A 6692-nucleotide genomic window follows, 5' to 3' on the forward strand; every position below is an offset into this window, starting at 1 on the left:
TCTGTCTGTCTGTCTCTCTCTTTCTGTTCCTCCCCTACTCACTATCTCTCTCTTTCAAAAATAAATAAAGATTAAAAAAAATTTAATGCAGGCTGGCAAGTTAGGCATTCACTGCTGGGGCAGATGGTGGAGAATAAGGCAGGTTATATTGTATTTGGATTAAAAAAAAAACTCTGGAGATTGCTTCTTATCAGTGTTTCATGGACATTTATTTTTAGATCCTAATAACTTCATTGCCATTTTCCAGAGAATGACAGAAGAGATCTGGAGGTTTTCTTTTTCTTTTGTACTTGAAATAATTTAATTAGCGGTTTAGTAAAGAACACTTATGCTGCTAGGCATTGATGACAGTTTTGCTTTATTCCAACAAAAGAGATGAAACTTGATGGGAAGAAATTCTTTTGAATCATTATTGAATTATTGGTTCCCGTTAGAACATTTGTTTCTTTTCCCATTTGTGTTCATATAAGTTGGTAGCACTAGCAGTATTAGATTAAGTGTAGTCAGTCTCCAAATGATGTTTGAAAAACATTTTGTTTAGGCTCTGCAATATTTTAGAGTTTTAAATGTGAAAGATTTCAAACATCTAAATGCATACTGTAGTGTAATACACTCCCATGTATCCTCATCATTCAGTGCCAACAGTAGTTAGCTTATGGCTAATCTTGTTTCATCTATACTTGTAAACACTCTTTACCTCTCTCATTCATCCTGTTTACTTTTAAGCAAATTCCAGATAAATTGTGTTTAAGTAGGAACTCTTTTTTTTTTTTTTTTTTTTTTTTACATTTCATTGTTTTGGTTTATTCCCTCTTCTTAGAGCAGGCAACTAAATAGACACTATATAGCTGGATGATTTGTCTTCAAGAGTGCCTCTTGTTCCCAGTATAGTTATTGATAGCACCTCTTTGCACTTAAAAGAGTGTCTCTGTTTGAACGTTAAGTTCTATGGGAATTGATGTTGAGCATCTTTTCATGTGTCTGTTGGCCATCTGTATGTCTTCTTTGGAGAACTGTCTGCTCATTTTTTCTCATTTTTTAATTGGATTGTCTTTTACCTTTTAGTTTTATTGACTGTTTCTTTTGCGATGCAGAAGTTTTTTATTTTGATGCTTGCCTCAGGAGACATGTCTAGAAAAATGTTGCAACAGCCAATGTCAGAGATCTTATTGCCTCTGCTCTTCTAGGATTTTTATTGTTTCAGGTCTCACATTTAGGTCGTTAATCCATTTTGAATTTATTTTTGTGTTTGGTATAGGAAATTGATCCAGTTTCATTAAAAAAATTTTTTTTAATCATTATTTTTGAGAGAGAGAGAGACAGAGAGAGAGAGAGAGAGAGAGTCAGAGACAGAGCGCAAGCAGGGAAGGAACAGAGAGAGAGGGAGACAGAATCCAAAGCTGTCAGCACAGAGCCTGATGCGGGGCTTGAACTCACAAACTGTGAGATCATGACCTGAGCCAAAGTCAGATGCTTAACCAACTGAGCCACCCAGGCGCCCCTCCAATTTTCGTTTTTTGCTTTTAGTTATCCAGTTTTTCCAGCACCATTTGTGGAGGAGATTGTCTTTTTCCTATTAGATATTCTTTCCTGCTTTGTTGAAGATTAATTGACCATAAAGTTGTGGATTCATTTCTGGGTTTTCTCTTCTGCTCCATTGATCTATGTAGCTGTTTTTGTGTGAGTACCGTACTATTTTGATTACTACAGCTTTGTAATGTAACTTGAAGTCTGGAGTTGTGATACCTCCAGCTTTGTTTTTCTTTTTCAAAGTTGCTTTGGCAATTCAGGGTCTTTTGTAGTCCCATATAAATTTTAGGATTGATTGTTCTAGCTTTGAAAAATGGTGTTGGTATTTTGATAGAGATGGTAGTAAATGTGTAGATTGGTTTGGGTAGTATAGACTTTTTAATAATACTTGTTCTTCTAGTACATGAGCAGGGAATATCTTTCCATTTATCTCATTTTCAATTTCTTTCATCAGTGTTCTATAGTTTTCAGAGTATAGGTCTTTCACTTCTTTAGGTTAGGTTTATTCCTAGGTATCTTATTAATGTTGGTGTAGTTGGAATATGGGATTGCTGTCTTAATTTCTCTTTCTGATGCTTCATTATTGGTGTATAGAAATACAACATATTCTGTACCTTGATTTTGTATCCTGTGACTTCACTGAATTCATTTATCAGTTCTTATAGTTTCTTGGTAGGGATTTTCTGTGTAGAGTATCATGTCATCTGAAAATAGTGAAAGTTTTACTTCTTCTTTACCAATTTGGATGTCTTTTTTTTTTTTTTTTTATGTTGTCTGATTGCTTTGGCTAGGATTTCCAGTATTCTGTTGAATAAAAATGGTGAGAGTGCACATCCTTGTGTTATTCCTGACCTTAGGGGAAAAGCTCTCAGTTTTCCCCCATTGAATATGATATTCACTGTTGTTTTTTCATATGGCCTTTATTATGTCGAGGTATATTCCCTATAAACCTACTTTGTTGAGAGCTTCTATCATTAATAGATACTGTACTTTGTCAGATGTTTTTTTCTATGTCTATTGGGATGATTGTAGGCTTTTATCTTTTTTTTCTTATTGATGCGATGTATGACATTGATTGATTTGCAGATATTAAACCACCCTTGTATACTGGAATAAATCCCACTCGATCATGGTGAATGATCTTTTTAATGTACTGTTGGTTTCTGTTTGCTAGTTTTTTATTGGGGATTTTTGCATCAATGCTCATCAAAGATATGGGCCTGTAGTTTTCTTTTTCTAGAATGTCTTAATCTGATTTTGGTGTCAAGGTAATACTGGCCTCATACAGTTTGGAAGTTTTCTTTCCTCTTCTACTTTTTGAAATAGTTTGAGAAGAATGATTATTAACTTTTATTTAAATGTTTGGTAGAATTTCCCTTATGACTGTCTAGTCCTGGACTTTCATTCTTTGAGGTATTTTAGATTATTGATTCAGTCTCTTTGCTGATAATAGGTCTATTCAAATTTTCTATTCCTATTTCAGTTTTAGTAGGTTATTTGTTTCTAGGAGTTTATCCATTTCTGGGTTGTCCAATTTGTTGGCATTAGGTTTTCATAGCATTCCCTTGAAATTATTTGTATTTCTGTGGTGTTGGTTGTTATTTCTCCTCTTCTATTTGTAATTTTATTTGAGTCCTTTCTCTTTGTTTTTTGATGAGTCTGGCTAGAGGTTTATGAATTTTATTGATCTTTTCAAAGAACCAGCTACTGGTTTATTTATCTCTTCTACTGTTTTTTGGTTTCCGTATCATTTATTTTTTTCTCTAATCTTTATTATCTCCTGTTGTTTTGAGGTTTTGTTTTGTTGTTCTTTTTCTAGCTCCTTTAGGTCTAAGGTTAGGTTTTTTTTTTTTTAATTCTTTTTTTTTTAAATGTTTTATTTATTTCTAGGAGAGAGAGAGAGAGAGCATGAGCAGGGGAGGGTCAGAGAGAGAGGGAGTCACAGACTGAAACAGGCTCCAGGCTCTGAGCTGGCAGTCAGCACAGAGCCCAACGCGGGGCTCGAACCCACGAACCGTGAGATCATGACCTAAGCGAAAGTCGGACGCTTAACCGACTAAGCCACCCAGGCGCCCCCCACTAAGGTTAGGTTGTTTATTTGAGATTTTTCTTGATTCTTGAGGTAGATCTGTATTGCTGTAAACTTCCCTCTTAGAACTGCTTTTGCTGCATCCCAGAATTCCCTCTTAGAACTGCTTTTGCTGCATCCCAAAGGTTTGAACCCCTGTGTTTTCATTTTCATTTGTTTCCATGTACTTTTTGATTTCTTCTTTGCATTCTTGGTTGACCCATTCATCGCTTAGTAGCATGTTATTTACCCTCCATGTATTTGTGTGCTTTCCAGATTTTTTCTTATGGTTGATTTCTAGTATCATAGTGTTGTGATCAGAAAAGATGGCATGGTATGAGTTCAGTCTTTTTGAATTTGTTGAGACCTGTTTTGTGGCCTAATATGTGGTCTCTTCTGGAGAATGTTCCATGTGCACTTTGGAAGAACGTATATTCTACTGTTTTAAGATGGAACGTTCTAAATATAGCTGTTAAGTCAGCCTGATCCAATGTGTCATTCAAAGCCATTTTTTCCTTGTTGATTTTCTAATTGGATGATCTGTCAGCTGATGTAAGTGTGGTAGGAAAGTCCACTATTATTATTGGGGCACCTGGCTGTCTCAGTTGGTAGAGCCTGTGACTCTTGATCTTTGCGTTGTGAGTTCAAACCCCACCATTGGGCATAGAGCTTGCTTTAAAAATAAATAGATAACTAGATAGATAAATAAAGTCCCCTACTATTATTGTATTACTATTAATTAGTTCTTTTATGTTTGTTATAAAACTTTTATGTATTTGGGTGTTCCACGTTGGGTGCATAAATATTTATAATGTTATATTTACTTGTTGGATTGTTTCCTTTATTATTATATAGTGATCTTCCTTGTCTCTTGTTACAGTTTTTGTTTTAAAATCTGTTTTGTCTGATATGAATGCTGCCACTCTGGCTTTCTTTTGACATCCATTTGCATGATAATTTCCATTCCTTCACTTTCAGTCTACAGGTGTCTTTAGGTATAAAATGCGTCTCATGTAAGCAGCATATAGGTGGGTCTTGTTTTTTAACAAGATTCTGTCATCTATGTCTTTTGATTGGAACATTTAGTCCATTTACATTCAAAGTAATTATTGATAGATATTTATTGCCATTTTATTCCTTGTTTTGTGGTTATTTCTGAAGTTTTTCTCTGATTTGTTCTTCTCTTTCATGATTTGCTAGTTTTCTTTAGTGATATGTTTCAATTCTTTTTCTTTATTATTTGCGTATCTATTAGTAGTTTTTGAGTTGTGGATAACATCTAAATATAATAGTATATATTAAGTTGATGGTTGTTTAAGTTTGGACTCATTCTTTACTCCTCTTCACATTTTAGGTATATAGTGTTATATTTTATATCCTTTTACTTTGTGAGTTCCTTAACTGATTTTTTTACAGAAATATTTATTTTTAATGCTCTTATGTTTCCTACGTTCATACTATCACTTTTGATATTTTCCTTCTACTCAGAGTCTTCTTTAAGATTTCTTGCAGGGCTGGTTTAGTGGTAACAGACTCCTTTATTTTTTGTCTGTCTGGGAAACTTTATCTTTCCTCTATTCTGAATGATAGCTTTCTGGATAGAGTATTCTTGGCTGGAGATTTCCTCCATTTAGTTCTGAATATATCATGCTACTCCCTTTCGGCTTTATAGAGTTTCTGCTGAAAATCCACTGATAGCTTTATATGGTTTCCCTTGTATGTAATTGTTTTATTTTGTTGCTTTAAATGTTTTTTCTTTATCACTACGGTTTGCCATTCTAATTACAATATCTCTTGGTGTGGATTGGCCTCTGTTGATTTTGCTGGGGGTTCTCTTTACTTATTGGATCTGATATCTGTTTCCTTCCCCAGATTAGGGAAGTTTTAAGCTGTTATTTCTTCAAATAAATTTTTTGCCTGTCTTTCTCTCTCTTCTTTTGGGACTACTTACCATAATACTAATGGTATTACGTTTGATGGAGGCACAGAGTTCGCTAAGTTCTCGTTTTGTATAGTTTTCTTTTCTCTCTTGTGTTCATCTTGGTTACTTTCTATTACTCTGTCTACTCTGTCATTAATTTGTTCCTCTGCTGCATTCCATCAAGTGTGTTTTTAATTTCATTTATTGAGCCCTTTATCTCTGCTATGTTATTTTTTATCTCTGTGTTACTGGTCTCAGTGATGCTTTCCACTCTTTTCTCAAGTCCAGCTAGTATCTTTATGATCATTACTTTAAATTCTCTGTTAGGCATGTTACTTATATTTGTTTCACTTATATCTCTGGCTGTGGCTTTCTCCTGTTCTTTCATTTGGGACAAATACCTTTGTGTTCTTATTTTTTCTAATTCTCTGTTCCTGTTTCTCTGTGTTAGGAAAGCCAGATAGGTCTCCTGTTCTTGAGGATAATGACCTTATGAAAAACAGGTCTAGTAGTGGCCTGCAGTGTAGTGTCCCCTGGTCCCCAGAGCCTGGCACTTCAGAGAGTGTCTCCAATGTGTGCTGCATGCACTTTGCTGTTGTGTTCTAGTTGCTGTATCCTTCAAGCCAGTCATCTGCAGAGGCTTTGTCTATTGTGAGCAATGTTTGTCCCTGGCCTGAATGTGGTGAGTTTTAACTAGGTGTGCTCTGGTCTGCTTGTGAAATGAGACCTGTTACCACTATTGCCTGAACCAAGGCCCTGCAAAACTCCCAGGTTGGGGGATGTGGTGTGGGCTGAGGATTGTGCCAGTCTCCTGGGGTAGGGGTCCTGCTGAACTGGGATTGAGGGCAGTTCCACTTGAGCTTGAGGGGTGGGGGGCTTGGTGTAAGCAAGTTAGGTGGGGAGTGTCAGCGGTGTGTTGGTTCCTGAAGGTGGCTCTGTGCTTATGCTGAGGGGCGGGGGAGAGAAATGGTGCAGGTCAGTTCCATTGTTTCCAGAGAGGTCTCTCTGCAAACACTGCCCAGGCTCTGGGATGAACAAATAACCTCCACACTGTGTGCCCTAGGTGCTTTTCAGATTGATGTTTCTACACTGAAAGTCCACTGGCTGTGCCCTGCCTTCTTTCCAGGAACAGTCCCAATGCCCTCTGCACCTCCCCCCCCCCCCCCTCCCCAA

Source organism: Crocuta crocuta, unplaced genomic scaffold (genome assembly GCF_008692635.1).
Source record: "Crocuta crocuta isolate KB4526 unplaced genomic scaffold, BGI_CrCroc_1.0 scaffold551, whole genome shotgun sequence".
In the NCBI taxonomy this organism is placed as follows: domain Eukaryota; kingdom Metazoa; phylum Chordata; class Mammalia; order Carnivora; family Hyaenidae; genus Crocuta; species Crocuta crocuta.